Here is a 16,732-nt window from a genome sequence, read left to right as displayed (position 1 = left end):
CAATCGAAATCAAAACTGTTATTTAAGTATTATATTTTATGCGTAGGGTAAGGTGGGGCAAGATGGGTCAGCTAGTACATTTATGAACTTATTTGTTTGTCAATATCAACATGATCAATGCAACCCCATTGATGGATTGCTTTTTCAAACCAGCATTGGGGCTTCATTAAGCCTGTTGATGTTGACAATCAAAAACATAAATAGATCAAGTAGATGCCCAGTGCCCCTCCTTACCCTATTGTGTAATGCAGAAAGCGGGATAAGTTTTATAAAGAAAGAGAAAAATAATCGTTTATTTTGTTTTGCACTTACGTAAGATGACAGCCATTTCTTTCTTTCTATAGAGATTAGTGACGTTTAACGCACGCGCATTAGCGGGAGCAACGCCGTGTAAAGTTGTTTATTATTTTCCTCTGGCTAACCTAAAAAATGTATGAAAGTAGATCTGTCAAAATGAGGTTGACATCGATTTGTTATGTATTTTCCTCGGATATTCACTAACACGCTCTCATATATCCTACACAGAAAGAAAAATCATTGCTAGAATTAAAAAATCCATTGGTAGAATTAAAAGTTAACATTGGTTGGTTCTTTTTGGTAGAAAGCGGTTAGCTTTCAAAACAAAAGTCAGCCAACTGTTAAATCAAAAGTTGGCCGCTCACTACATTTAAAAGCTAAAACTTTCAAAATAAATTGTATTACTGTCAAATTAAAAGCACGGCAGTGATGGCATTAAAATTGGGTTCTTTTCAATTCAAAACAAAGTTTTGATTTGAAAATATGATATAGTTTAAACAATAAGTAACATTTTGGATAGGAAAAACAAAATTTTAAAATTAAAAGTACGCATTTTCACCATAATAACATCTTGTATTCATTTTAAATTCTAAATAATATTTAATTTGAAGTTTTGAAAATTAGTAAAAACATCAAAAAATATATTTGTTTATTGCTAATTTTCTTTAAAACTAATTAAGCGTTTTGCAACGAGATTCACGGAGCAACACAGATAGATATTCCGGCAAGTGAAGGTCGATACGAGGAACACATAATCCGGACACTGGCAAGGCAAGCTTGGTATTGTTTTACATTTCGTAATCCGATGAATCCAGCACTGAGCGCTACAGACGTATGAAATCCTATACCGCAACATCAGAATATACCAACTGGTGACGGATTCTTGTTATTATGGTTGACGTCGTCCTGGTTGATATAAAAAAGAATCTAAAAATACAATAAAATAACAATGTAAATAATGTACTTACCATTTGGAACTCGATTTGGAATGCCAATTCCAAGTGGGTCTCTACGTAGCAGCAAATAATTTCGGAATATCCAACGAAGAAAAGTTCAGTTTCCTGGTATCCCACAAAATAATCATGACTCTTTTTGTAACTTCTGATTTGGATGTCATGTTCAAAGCGGACAGATTAGCAGAAAAGGCGGCATATGAGACGTCAGTGCAGCCAGTAAAACATCGCTGAAGTGATATTTTTGACAATTGTACAACTTTTGTTTTAAAAATTTGTACTTTTAAAACCACGAGTCAAAAGTAAAAGAAAAACTTTCAATTTAAAAAGGTTACTTTTATTTTTAATATTTTTGCTGTTAAAACTACTAATTTTGGGAAACTTTTAATTTGAAAATGCATTATTTTTATTAATACAATTTTCGTTGTTTGTGTGTACCAATACAACCAGACGTGAAAACCTCAATAGAAGCACAGGTGATTCACAACTCCGGGTCCGGATGATTGCTGGATGGTAATTTACAATGTGCTTTCTCTTGTAAAGACTGGAACGCACAAAATTTGGTCGACAAAAAAATCGTTTCTTTCAGTCAAAATTCATATCACAAAAATCTTATTTTTCTTTTGGTAGTTCAATCCATATATTTAAAGAAAAAAAATGTTCGTTTATTCTTTTGGTTTGCCAAATCCGAACTGCCGTGCCTTCCGCTTAACCCCTTCCTTTAAATTTTGTACAGTTTTCTCATCGAGCTTATTCGCCGCCAAACCGTTAGATTTAAAATGCTGCTCGTTTTCATGGATTTACTAGTTTTTTTTTAGATTCCGTTTGACCAAGGCCCAATACCATTCGATATGGCGGAGTTCTGGGCTGTTGGGAGGGTTGTGGTCTTTGGGTACCACAACCACGTTGTTCGCATCGTACCACTCGATTGCCTTTTTTCCCATAGTGGCAGTCTATTATGTTGCTTTAGGAATGCACAGTGGTCCAGAGCGGAAAAATACATGGAAATTGAGTTTTCCGCAAAATCCACTGGTTGTAGCGTTTTGATGTCTGCGAAAGAATTATTGGTAATAAAAAAGCGCATCTTTTCATTGGATCAGTCATTAGGGTAATTCAGTTTTAGGGTGACTTCGAAAATCTAACTCTTCAGGGAAGTTTTTGAGAACTTTTTTTACTTCTTCAAAGTTGTAGAGAATGCAAAACCAAGCAACTTTGTCGAAGACGTCAAATTTTTATCTTATCATCTACGCAGTCTACGAACTGAAACAATTAGAAGGTTAGGGTGATTTATGAAAAAACAGTTTTTTGACCATAACCTTTTTTACTTTGTATTTAGATAAGACTATTCTTCAAAACACTTTTAGAACTTTAAAAAACACACATTTTGATCACCTAATTATGACTTTTGGACCACTGAATCAAAAGATATAGTCATTTTAAAGTTTAAAACAAGTATTTTTTAAGATAATATAACTTTAAAAAGCGCAAGCCAATTGCAAATCTATTGAAAGTAATAGAAAGAAGAAATTTGGTTCTATATTTGCTGAAAAAATGGCAGAGGTATCATTTTTTCAACTCGAAATGTTTGAATTAGAAAATTGTCATTTTTTAAGGAAAAAAGCCATACAACATGAATAAAAGTGGCAATAACCGGTCATTCACCGAAGACAGTAGAGTTTTACCGGGGTTTTGAACAGCAGATCAAGTCGGTAAAATTTTCCAATGACCGTTAAACGTGATAAATCAATAAATTTGACAAATTTTATTTTTTTATAGCTAAATGGGGTAAGCTAAACAAAGTCTGTACAAGTTCGGAAAACATTTACTAATTATTGGATTTTTAAAAGATTTTCAAACTTGTATCGAACAGTTCTGTAATTCAAAATTTATCGATCGGTAGGGCCTGGATTAGTGTGGATAACTAATGAACTATGTTTACCAATGAAATCAAATGAAAACTATTGTTGTTGATATTTTATGTAGCTGGTTTTGTTAAATTTGGTGAAAACAAGCTTACCGAAGACTTAAATGGGCAATAAAGCAATTTCTTCTACATTTTTGAATAATTTTATTCATAAATATAGGGGTGGCACTCTTGCCCCGTGTGAGTTTTTAAGAAAATTAGTTTTGGCCAATTATAGCATAGAGGTAACTCTAAGACCAGAAGGTCCTGAAATAACGTGCTCAACTTTTTTGCTCAGCTCTGGTACTCTCTTCGGTCCCAAGCTAATCGATTCACCCCTCGAAACATAGGGAAAACCAATAACCCCTCATTTTATCTGTCAAACTTTCATAGCGAATCAAAACAAACATTGTGTAGTAGTAGAATTTCGACTAAAATGGGGTACGTTAATCGTTTGCTTGGGACCAATAGGATAGTCAAGTAGTGAGCCAATTTAAAATCGTTAGTTTCGTATTGATTGTTGATTATAGGGAATAGTTATATCACAGACAAACAGACGTAACTCTTCATTGTGTAGCTTCGTTCATGCATTTAACGGTTGATTTGAATATTATCAGTTCCGCGAACTACTCGCCGCAGCGCTGGCATCGGATCACTTTGACGTTTCTATATATTCTAGAGAACTTTTATGCAATATTGTTTACGAGTTAACGAGCAAGCTTGTTTTCCGCGAGAAGCCAGAGAGATGTCATTACTGAGGTTATATGTTTTGAGATACTATGTTTTCAAGAACAAGTTTTTCAAAGAGTTACGTCTGTTTGTCTGTGGTTATATACACCCCTATTCTGTATTTCGTTTCGAACGAAATTCTCATACAAAAAAATATTTTTTTTGTATGAGAATTTCGTTCGAAACGAAATACAGAATAGGGGTGATATTCTTTCTTATTGGTGTTTCAATATTTCATTATTAGTGATGCCAAAATGCAAGAATTGTAGAAAGCAATATTGGGAAATTCCAAAATCCTTATTTTATGATGTCTAATTATTATAAGTAATTTCTATTTTTTACACATCAGCACAAAATGTTTTTTTGTAATTTTTGTAATTCTTCATTTTGGACAGAACTTTCTATAATGCTGCATAGGAACACCATTTATAGTGTCATGGGTGAATTAGCATTGAAGACATGTTTATTTTCAAAACTATAGGGGGTGGCACTCTTGCCCCATATGGCACTTTTGCCCCATATGGCACTCTAGCCTCACCCGACTCTTCTTACGGTGTGTGATGTGGGTGTGTAGTGTGAGGGGGCCGGCTGGCGACGTTGGGATCAAGCTTCTGAGTGGTTGATGCTGCTGGCGATGATGGTTACAATCGGGTGATCTTCGAGCTCGCTTCTAGCACAAGTTCCACGACGAGCTGGGAAAACTGCAGGCTTGTACGATCGGTCCACGTTCAATTTTGTTTTAGTTCATTTTATTGATAACCTTGATCGTTATTAAAAAAAATAAACATTAAATAATTGCTCAATAACAGCAACTAATTCCCTTTAATTTGCAGCTCAGAACGAGTTGTCAAAACATTTTTTGTGAGCAGATTAGATTAGTTGTCACTATTATTTTACAATAGTGTATAGCATTTTTTAGGAGAAATGACCGGTTATTGCCACTTTTATTCATGTTCTATGGCTTTTTTCCTTAAAAAACTTAAAGGGTTGTGTCCGAGACACGACCGCAGTATGACGTAGAACCTATCTATCTATCTCTATCTATGATGCAGGTTATATGCATGTAGGTTATCATCCGACGTCCCTTCTTTTTTACATATTCTGCACAAAACATACTTTCATACTTTTCCCACAACTGACAGGATTTCATTTTATTATGAATGGGGGCGGGGCAGAACGTTTCTTTTGTGCAGAATATGTAAAATAGGATGGACTTAGGATGTTAATATAATTGCATATATAGAGGTACCAGATATGTTTTACCGTCAGTTGTGTGTAATTCACCAACTTAATATCATTGAATATGTTTTTCAAGCATTTTTTGTTAAAGTTTGAAAGTTTTGGTGTGGGAAGAAATTAAGGGAAAAACTTCTGTTTTTACTAATGATTGTGATTTGTTTAAAATATATTTCCCGGAAAAAAGAGATCGTCAAAGTCTATGTCTTTTTCGGGTTCTTGTTGAGGGGGGGGGGGGGTTAGGAGAGGTTGTTGATTAGGGGGGGGGGTAGGAAAGGTTATTGATGAATGGGGGGGGGGGTTAGGAGAGGTTGTTGATGGGGGGGGGGTCTGTCTTTTTCGGGTTATTGTTAAGGGGGAGGGGGAGCAGGAGGGGGTTGTTAAGCGGGAGGGGGTTTTACATGCACGTTTTTGACGTAGAACTACGTCTTTGTCGACTATATTGGGGTGCAAATCAAAAAATATGTGTGGTGAAGGAGTGTTAGGTTTTGAACGCTTGTAACTTTGTCATTTATAGATGAAATTAAAATCCAAATACGCCAATCGATAGGATATTACATTACGAACCTGTTGAAATAAATATTTTTCCAATTTTTCTGTAATTAAACTTTCGAAAATGTACAAATGATAATTTTATCACTGATTTCATGAAATAAGCCTTTTTCCCAAACACAGTCATCATAAATGAATACCACTTGGTTGCACATCATTCTGCTTGAACCTGAAAAGATATATATCAGCGCTGCTCTCATGCCACTGCTGGTATCCTGTCTATGTTCGCAGATGACACCTCCATCATCTATAAGGGTCGAGTGATCCGTGCTCTGGCGAGTAAACTACAATCAGGCCTAAATGTTTTGTCCGACTATTTTAAGAGCTGGAAGATTTGTATCAATGCAGCTAAAACACAAACCATTCTGTTTCCACATTCGTATTCACCTCGGCTTGTTCCGCCTGCTAACGTCAAGATCCATCTTGATAGCACTCCCATTGAATGGTCGAGTGAAGTAGTCTACCATGGTCTCACCCTCGATAGCAAATTGCTATTCCGATCCCGTGTGGACAAGACATCCACCAAGTGTAACATCTTGATCAGGTCGCTCTACCCTCTGATAAACAGGAAGTGCACCCTGTCCCTCAAAAACAAGCTTGCTGTCCACAAGCAAATCATTCTGCCGGCTATTGAGTATGGTATGCCAATCTGGGAGAGTTGTGCTAAGTGCCACCAAAGTCAAAGTCTTGTTTTTTTAGTGCCACCACCTAAAGCTTCAGAGGATCCAAAACAAGATCCTCAGAATGATCCTTAACAGTCCACCGCGAACTCGTAATTCTGAGATTAACCACCTGGCCGGTCTTCAAACACTCGAGGAGCGAAAGACTTCCTCGCTGGAAAGGTTCAGAGTCGCCTGTCTGCGATCAAACCACCAGATCATTCGTGATTTGGCAACCTAGTTTAAGTAGTTAGATGCTCAAGTAGGTAGGTTATCAAATTTTTAAATTCAAACCAAAACAATCCCACAAAGGGTATCCTGTAAATTAGCGCTAAACGCAATCATCTCATTAGAATAACCAATTAACTAGAACAAAGATGAAAAGACAAAGGCTAACCAATTGAAATGTTAAATCAAATGTTGAAACATAAAAACCCAGAAAATAAACGTAAATTTTACTACTACATACCACTGCTCATTACCGCTTCGGACGGCGTGGCACTAGGTCCTGCATTAAGCAGGACTAGGTTAGCGGCTAAAGGTGGATCACAGCGTATCCACCACAATGAGGAATGAGACTTGAAAAAACGTGCATGTAAAACCCCCTCCCGCTTAACAACCCCCTCCCCCTCCCCCTCCCCCTCCCCCTTAACAATAACCCGAAAAATACATGGACTTTGACGATCATTTTGTTTTCGGGAAATAAATTTACAAATAATTTTTTACATGCAGAGCTAACATTTTCAAAAAAAAATATTGCTTAATAGAAGACATACACTCGATGAATTACCAACAACTGACTGTAAAACATATCTGGTACCTCTATATATGCAATTATATTAACATTCAAAGTCCATCCTTTCTTACATATTCTGCACAAAAGAAACTTTTTGCTCCGCCCCATTCATGAAAAACGGCGGGAAATCCTATCAGGTTCTGAACCTGAAAAGATATAAAACAGCGCTGCTGTCTGCTTTTGCTCATTGTCGCTTTGGACGGCGTGGCACTTGGTCCTGCAGTAAGCAGGACCAAATGAGCGGCTAAAGGTGGATCACATCACGGCGTGACCACATTGAGGAAAATTAATGTATGTAAACTCCCTTCCCCCTTCACAACAATCTCTCCCTCCCCCTCAACCACCTCTCCTAACCCCCCCCCCCCCCCCCACACTCATCTGCAATTTTTATCCTCTCCCATCAACAACCTCTCGTAACCCCCTCCTCTCAAATACCTCTCCTAACCGCCCCCCCACCCCTCAACAATAACCCGAAAAAGACATAGATTTTGACGATCACTTTTTTCCGGGAAATAAATTTTAAACAAACCATAATTATTAGTAAAAACAAGTTTTTCCCTTAATTTCTTCCCACAACCAAACTTTCAAATTTGAACAAAAAATTGCTTGAAAGACATGTTCGATGACATTTAGTTGGTGAATTACACACAACTGACGGTGAAACTTATCTGGTGCCTCTATACATGCAATTATATTAACATCCAAAGTTTATCCTATTTGACATATTCTGCACAAAGAAACTTTCTGTTCCGCCCCATTCATAAAAAACTGCGGAAAATCCTATCAGTTGTGGGGCTTAGAAAGTATGGTTTGTGCAGAATATGTAAAAAAGGAGGGACGTCGGATGTTAACCTAAATGCATATATCCTGCATCATAGATAGAGAAAGATAGATAGGTTCTACGTCATTCTGCGGTCGTGTCTAGGACACAACCCATTAATTTTTTCAAGTCTCATTCCTCATTATGGTGGATACGCTGTGATCCACCTTTAGCCGCTAACCTAGTCTTGCTTGATGCAGGACCTAGTGCCACGCCGTCCGAAGCGGTAATGAGCAGTGGCATGAGAGCAGCGCTAATTTATATCTTTTCAGGTTCAAGCAGAATGATGTGCAACCAAGTGGTATCCGTTTATGATGACTGGGTTTGGGAAAAAGGCTTATTTCATGAAATCAGTAATAACATTATCATTTGTACATTTTCAAAAATTTAATTACAGAAAAATTGGAAAATATTTATTTCAACAGGTTCGTAATGTAATATCCTATCGAATGACGTATTTGGATTTTAATTTCATCTATAAATGACAAAGTTACAAGCGTTCAAAACCTAACACTCTTCACCACACATATTTTTTGATTTGCACCCCAGTATAGTCGACAAAGACGTAGTTCTACGTCAAAATGGCAATTTTCTAATTCAAATATCTCGAGTTAAAAAAATGATACCTCTGCCATTTTTTCAGCAAGTATAGAACCAAATTTCTTCTTTCCATTACTTTCAATAGATTTGCAATTGGCTTGCGCGTTTTAAAGTTATATTATCTTTAAAAATACTTGTTTTAAACTTTAAAATGACTATATCTTTTGATTCAGTGGTCCAAACGTCATAATTATGTGATCAAAATGTGTGTTTTTTTAAGTTGTAAAAGTGTTCTGAAGAATAGTTTTCTCTAAATACAAAGCAAAAAACTCCTGTCCCGGAAGCTGCTTGAAATCCGCCTTCACATAAGTTTCGTTGTCCATGACGACACAGTCGAACCATAGAGTTAACACTAAGACCAGAAGGTCCCGAAATAACGTGCTCTACTTTTTTGCTCAGCTCTGGTCTCGGCTCTGGTACTCTTTTCGGTCCCAAGCTAATCGATTCACCCCTCGAAACATAGGAAAAAACCAATAACCTCTCATTTTATCTGTCAAACTTTCATAGCGAATCAAAACAAACATTGCCTAGTACTAGAAGTTCAACTAGAATTGGGTACGTTGAACGGTTTGCTTGGGACCAATAGGCTAGTCAAGTAGTGAGTCAATTTAAAATCGTTAGTTTCGTATTGATTGTTGGTCGAATTTTGTGAGCAGATTCGTATACAGCTTTCGGGACCGCTGCTTTGTCGACGTGTTTTGTTTGTAATCTCGGTTCGCCCCCTTCACCTTCTTAAATGTCGACAACCCGGCTCGTTTCGTGGCTCGCTGCACTGTAGTGTGGGAGCGAGGGGGACGACTCTATCTACGCATGATGCGTTTAATGTTTCCATACTTCCCCAGCACTTTATCCAGCTCGTTGTCGGGTACCTCTGGTGGCAAGTCATACACACGCACATACTGGATGAATTCACCAGCATGCGACATACCTTTGCCGTCGTTCCATTCGCATAATGGAAGATTAAATCCTCCGAATTGTATGTCAGAGCATGGAGCATCGCTTCCTCTGATTTGAACTTCATGAAGACTCCCCTTTCCTCAGCAATGCGATAAACAGCTTCCATTTCAGCCGGATCCGCGTCGAGTGCTTTGGCGAAATTAACAACCTCTACGATGTTTGGTTTAGCATCATAATGACAGAACATAGTTGCATTGCTTTTCAATGACGACCGATGACTGTTTCATTGATATATGATTTTTTCATAAATATGAATCCTCAGTAGACGTGTTTTTTTATCAAAGGCAAGTGTCACTCGAGCCATTCAAAATGTTCGTTATTTTATAAATTGCTGTTATGGTTCGAGTGACACTTGCCTTTGATAAAAAAAAACACGTCTACTGAGGATTCATATTTATGAAAAAATCATATATCAATGAAACAGTCATCGGTCGTCATTGAAAAGCAATGCAACTATTAGCGAATTCGTTTATTATCGGGGTTGGAACCAGTTCCAACCCAGTGCGAAACCGAACTTTTTGCCAGTGCGAACCTCAACCTGAGCTGGGTTTTAAAAACAAACGATCAAACTGACGTTTGTCAGAAAACAAGCAGACCCAATCTTGATACCCGATCCAGGTTGGAACTGAATAATAAACAAATTCGCTATATGTTCTGTCAATCTAATTGACTTTTATTGGTTCTGTTGTCTTGTGAATTTTAGCTAAACGGCCTCTTTTCTGATTTTTATCTCTCAATCTATGAAATATACACGAAAACTATGTTGGAACGAAACTTCTAGAACAATATGAGGAACATTATGCCGTACACTACACATTTTTATATCATATGGGTGGAAAATTCGTAAAACAAATACTTTAAAATTCTTCACTTTTTAAGATATCTTCGAGCATGAAACTAAGTCAAACTTCAATAAAATCACTTCGAATAGTCAACCTTTGGTTACAAAGTTGATACATGATACATTAAACTTTGCTATGAAAGTTGTTACAGCAGTTTTCGTTATTTCAGTCTCGAGATACAAATATTGTAAGCCGTAAATTACCTTAAAAACATAAAATTAACTTGAAGCACCTCTAAATCAACACCGATTTTGCTGAAAATTTGCACAAAAGTTCAAATTAACATGACGAACAGTAATCACGGTTGACCCGTTACATTCCGAACATTTCGTTTAAAATGAACAGGTCTAATACTCATAAACTACGTCATCTGTAGGGATGAATGATCCTACAATAAATGTGAAGTTTCGACAAAGAGCTCGCATTTCATCAGATGTCATTCTCATTGTCACCGTTTTAGACTTGGTAATTTTATTGTAAGCCTCGTTGAAGTCTGGTATACGGCGCAATCCAGCATCTGAAGACGCTAGCCCTACGAAATGCTTGCGCATGTTCAACTCAGCTATTGTGAAGTATTTTTTACGGTACATAAAATAGTTCAAAGCAGAGGTGAAACCATATTTGCAAACACCTCCACTGAATAGATCGTGCATTCCATCTACACTAGTATTGTTGATTACGTGGAACGACGGCAAATCGTTAAATTTCGAATTACCTATTATGCCCGTTTCAGAATGTTTTCCAGTTGCAACATCTTCATTGTAATTAGTAATCGTTCGCAAGCAATCTTTGTGTTCTATACAATCCTTTTGCAGTTGTTGCTTAGGTTTTCTACAAAACCTACAATAAAATGTTGAATTGAAACTACTAGATAAAGAGAGCAATGAATGAACTCCTAAATTATCACCTTGGAATAAACAGAGAATAAATCTAACATTTGTATCGACTCCTTCTAACTTCACATTCAATCCTTCTTCCTCAAGACTCTTGAAGGGAATTATTAAATGTTCTAATAACTTATTTATTCCCGAACTTTTAATTGCTATTTTTCGAATGATACCAGCGACAAAAATATTACACAGTTTAGACATATGTTCTTCCGGTAAAATTGGAAATGTATAATAAATCCCACATAATGAATCAACTTTATTATGTGGTCCTTGTGAATCGTTGATTTCAAAATCATCTGCGTATAGCCATATTGGTATTAGGTAGCTATCGCCCTGCTCGCAAGAATATTTTGCTTTAATTTCTCTCCACACTCTACCATTCACAAAATGACGGATGTCCGTGGATTGTTCCAATGTTCTTATTCGTTCAAGAGTTTTTTTCAATTTATCCTCAGTTTCAAAAAATTTCTGATTTGGAAGTGAATAGGGTTTATGACCAAACATGACTTGCGACTGCATGATTCTTTTTCAGGCTCTTTTATATATCTACACTTATCTTCATCCAGCTCAATAACTGTCGGTAGTTCAAATATCCCTTGATTATTTAATACTTTAAAAAATTTAAAATCGCTTTTTATAGACTCAAACGATGATTTCATTAAATTTAAACAAGTTTCTAACTGATGATCGGTTTCAGGATTGCTTGATTTTACATTCAATGATTCAATACATTCAGCGAACTGTGTACATATTCCTTGAGTGGCTTCCTGAACCTCTCGAACATCTTGCCTGGAAAAATTCGTCTTTTTGTGCATGTTAAGAGTCATTGAAATAGTCGATTCTTTTATCTTCTGAAGATTTGACGTAAGCTGTTGAACATCTTGGAAATTTTTGTCATTATCTTCTATTCTTTGTACTTTGGAAGGTGTAGTATAACAGTCTCTTGATTCGACCAATGTACCGACGTTGAACGATGAACATTCTGCCGTGAGCAGCGCACTAGGATCTTCGACGGGTATGAAACGATGAAGTTTAAAATGTCGTTTGAAAGAGTATGTCTTGGTGAACAATTGTTGACATCCAGGATATGTGCATCGATATTGGTAGTTAGATGGGGGTCCGTGACCATCGAGATGCGCTAAAAAATACTCCACCGCCGAAAACTGAGCTGAGCAGTCGGCAAAACAACATGTCACGAGCATGATTCGATGAACTTTATCAAGTTTTTGATGGACACGTACGAGCAGGTTTTATCAATACTGTATACGTATTTCAATATGAAAAGCCAGATCAGCTTGGATATCTTCGAAGGAGGCAGACCGAGCACTACGAACAATTTGACATAAACATCTATTCCTCTCACAATGCTCGGAAGCGTATAGTGAACGTTCCCGTAAGCAACAATACACTCTCCAAACGCGATAACGGTGTTCTCTCCAAACACAATTAACTTCGGGGTAGCAGCTCCGCCTTTTTCAGCCCATGTATTGCGCAACTTTTCGAGTTCTTCGAAGGCTTCTTCCTTCGTTTTAACCATCAGAAAAGTGTCACTTTGAGCAGTAGCTATAGTTGGTTTGAATCCATTGTCAGCTTTCACAGGAATTAACACCGTGCTTAATCCTCGGAGGACTGCAAGTAAGCGGGAATCTGAAAAATGAATAATAATAAGCATCGCATTATATATCAGATGTTTAAAGTGATACTCTAAGGAACTTCAAAAGCACCAACTTCCACAAAATATACACATATGAAACTGCTGCTCCTCGGTTGCTGCGCTGCAACAAACAGAGAGTAACAATTCCATAGAAAAAAAAAACTAATGTCAGCTTCCACAAAACATACAATTTATTATTGTATGTTTTGTGGAAGCTGACATTTTTTAAAGTTCCACATTAAGGATTCATTAGAATATCACCTTAATGATAAAGTATATACAAGGAAACGTTTATAAACAAAAATAATCGTCTTTGTCCTTTTGCTGCTGCCTACAGTTCAGTCTGTTTCCCTTATATATTTAATTTTGAAATGACTTAGTTAGCCTTTTATTTGTTCATACTAACCTAGAGAGTAGTCGGTGCTTGAGATCACCGGCAGCAATTCTGAAACTGATATATCTTTTCCGTGTTTGTCTATGTACTTGCCAATTGGTTCAAGTAATTGATCCCACTTGTTTTGTCCTGTGGATGGATCGCCGTAGCCGAGCAGGCGGTAATCGATATCAAGCTGAAAATTTAAATAAAATTTTAAGCACTTTCTGTATTATTATAACTGTTTATTACCAACTCACCAGCTGGAAGCCAAACTCGTCTTTGAAATGTGGGTACTTCTTAAATAGATTTGGAATTTTCTTTTGGTCACCAAGCAGTGCTTTCCTGTCGATAAAAGTAATTTCCCACTGGGACAAAACGTTAGACCATGGGAGTCGGTTCAATTGCAACCATGAAATGCCGTTTAGGATTTCTGGAGCGAATATTGTCTCAGAAATCTTTGGGAACGTCTGACGATTGTCTTCCTCCTTGATCCTCTTACGGTCGGCTTGTCGAATATAGTTGATTCGACTGTATAGCTTGCCGCCTGGGTTTCCTTTCTTCGGAATGTAATACGTGTCCTGCAAAACAAGTATCATTACAACCCCCACATTTTAGTGATATTTTCACATCGTTAATACCTTTTGCTCTCTTTTGAAAACTTTTACAATGACAGTGGCATAATCTTCCATTAGCTGTGATGTTGTTTTGCGTTTTCTTGACAGGTGGTATTCAGCTACGACATCCGTGACGCATTTTTGTCCCTCCGTAGATAGCTCCAGTTCTTCAGCTTTCTGAAGCAGCTTGATCCCAAACACTGACTGTTTAAGCAGGTTTTTCAGAATGCCTGGTGAATACAATTAATCGTCCTCGTCATCGACCTAAGAGAAAAAAAAATGACTTACGTGCTTTCAAAACATGAAAAGAGACTAAATAACTTACATTTTCGGCTATCGCTGCACTGTGGCTCTCCTCAGCTACGCCTGTGCCTGAACTACAATCTGGTTGGCTATTCAGATCAGTGTCGTTGCATTCAATTGACTCCTCTCTTGCGTCCTCACTGCTTTCACCAAAAATTGTCTCCACAGCTTTTCCACCGCTGGGACTACAATCTGGGCCACTGCTGTTGCCTCGTGTTGTCTTTTCAGCTACGCTTCCGTTAGAACTACAACAATCCGGGTAGTTGCTGAGGCCACTGCTTTCGCCTACAGCCTCATCCCCGCCGGGTTTACAGTTTGGGTGGCAATTCAGACCACTTCCTTCGCACGCGATCGTGTCCGAGACTTTGGATTTTCTGCTATATATCGCGATGGTAGACAGATTCTGGGGAGCACTTTAAAATCAATAAACTTGAAATAATCATTACACAATACTACTTACATTTCTCTCTCGCCACTCCAAAATTAATGCCCAAATTAGATCATATTTCCAGTTTATATTAGCACGAGACAATGCCTGAAATATGTTTTGCTTAGTCCACGTTATTAAGGCTGCCGTATTTACACCACACTCTGTAATTTTTGTCGAAATTCATTGATTAAATGACAATATAGATGCTAATTTGTACCCGGAACATCCTTTTACACTGAATTTAGCGTTTTTTACCTCAGAACACAGGCAAAGCTTCCCCCGGAACCTTGAGATCCGATAACAATTGCTATTCGTACGCCATATTGTTTTGCTTTGAACAAACGTCATACGAACGTTTCATACGAACAACATAAGGTAAACTAATAGCGAATTCGTTTATTATTCAGTTCCAACCTGGATCGGGTATCAAGATTGGGTCTGCTTGTTTTCTGACAAACGTCAGTTTGCTCGTTTGTTTTTAAAACCTAGATCAGGTTGAGGTTCGCACTGACAAAAAGTTCGGTTTCGCACTGGGTTGGAACTGGTTCCAACCCCGATAATAAACGAATTCGCTATAATAAAGTTCATTGTAGTCTCGTATGAACTTCAAACGCGTTTCGTATGAAAATCATAATTGAGACGTGCAATTTGTATAAGCCTGCTATGGAAAACATACGTGTCGTATGAAATAATTTTCCCAGTTCAAAATCCTCGTTCATACGAAACGTATTATAAAAATCTCAATTCTAGTTTGCTCAGTGTAGGCACGACCATCGAACGGGTGCATTGCGTGAAAGACTTAGGCGTTTTTCTGGAATCAAAGCTGACATACTAACACCATATATCGTATGTCGTCGACAAAGCGTCAAGAAATCTTGGCTTTTTCTTCAAGAATACTAAGAACTGCACAGACATTTACTGCTTGAAATCACTCTATTGCTCTCTCGTGCGATCTACGTTGGAATACTGCTCTGCAGTCTGGAGCCTGAACTGTGGGGCGGGGCGGGGCCGAGCGAATTGAATCTGTACAACTAAGTTTTCTTCGCTTCGCGCTCCGTAAGCTGCCTTGGAGATACCCACTTTGTCTTCCAAGCTACGAGAATCGCTGCCAATTGATCAACGTCGAGCCCGTAGCTATAAGATTCTCTTCCTTTTTTGCTGACCCGAAGGCGCTTGACGCCCAACAGCTAAGTGTAAAATTTTAGACTTATAAATTTTTAGTAACTTTTGACAATGATTTTCTTGTTATTTTCGTTTGTAACTGTAGTATATGTAGTCTGTTTAATCTGTACTTTTTTTACCACATCATTGGGACTATTTCTAGTCTGTTGATGTAATAGTAGCTGCTCTTAGCATTTTAAATTTTTAGGATGAATGTTGCATTTATTAACAAAATACAGTTAAAAGCATTTCTCTTTCCTTTTTTGTGTTTAACCCCTTTTTTGATTTTCATTTATTTGCACTTGTTTCGAAGTTTTTGAACGACAAGCGATATCTATTATTATCTAATTTTAGAGTTAGTTTTAAAGAAATACGAAACCAATTGACCCCTGCGCGTGTGTAACGACGAATAATTTATTATCAAGCACAAGACTGGCAATGAAAGCAACATTGATTGGGTGTATCCTGTGGCTTTCCTGCCCTACTAACATAATTCCTAAATTCCCGAGGTATTAATAAGGGGTCGTAGAGTTCTCTGCATCTCTCTTAAGTAAATGTTGGACAAACATACCTTTCCTATCTTTACCAGTTGTAAGGACGTGGCCAGAGCAATCCTTAACTGTTGGAGCGGGATATGTCTTTATCTGGGAGATAGTAATTATTTCCTACTTACTATCTGTCCAGTAATAGATATCCGTCTTGCTCTGAATAGTTTTGAATTCGTACCACCTACGATATTGTCCAACTTGTTCGATGCTAATGCTAAGCACAAGACTGGCAATGAAAATAAAACCAAGAAGTCTGAAAATTTCAACGTTTCTTCATGTATTCAAAACGTGTCCAAAAGTGTTTCATCAATATTGGATTCAGAGTTCAAAGGAGTCACGGATGCGAAGGTGAACGCGATGTTAAGATTCACGTCGAACTCATCGTCATTCCCTGATGAGAAGATAATCGCCT

This window comes from Ochlerotatus camptorhynchus, unplaced genomic scaffold (genome assembly GCF_037179485.1).
Source record: "Ochlerotatus camptorhynchus isolate MF236.1 unplaced genomic scaffold, CSIRO-AGI_Acam_v1.1 ptg000078l, whole genome shotgun sequence".
In the NCBI taxonomy this organism is placed as follows: domain Eukaryota; kingdom Metazoa; phylum Arthropoda; class Insecta; order Diptera; family Culicidae; genus Ochlerotatus; species Ochlerotatus camptorhynchus.
This window is presented reverse-complemented; position numbering follows the sequence as displayed.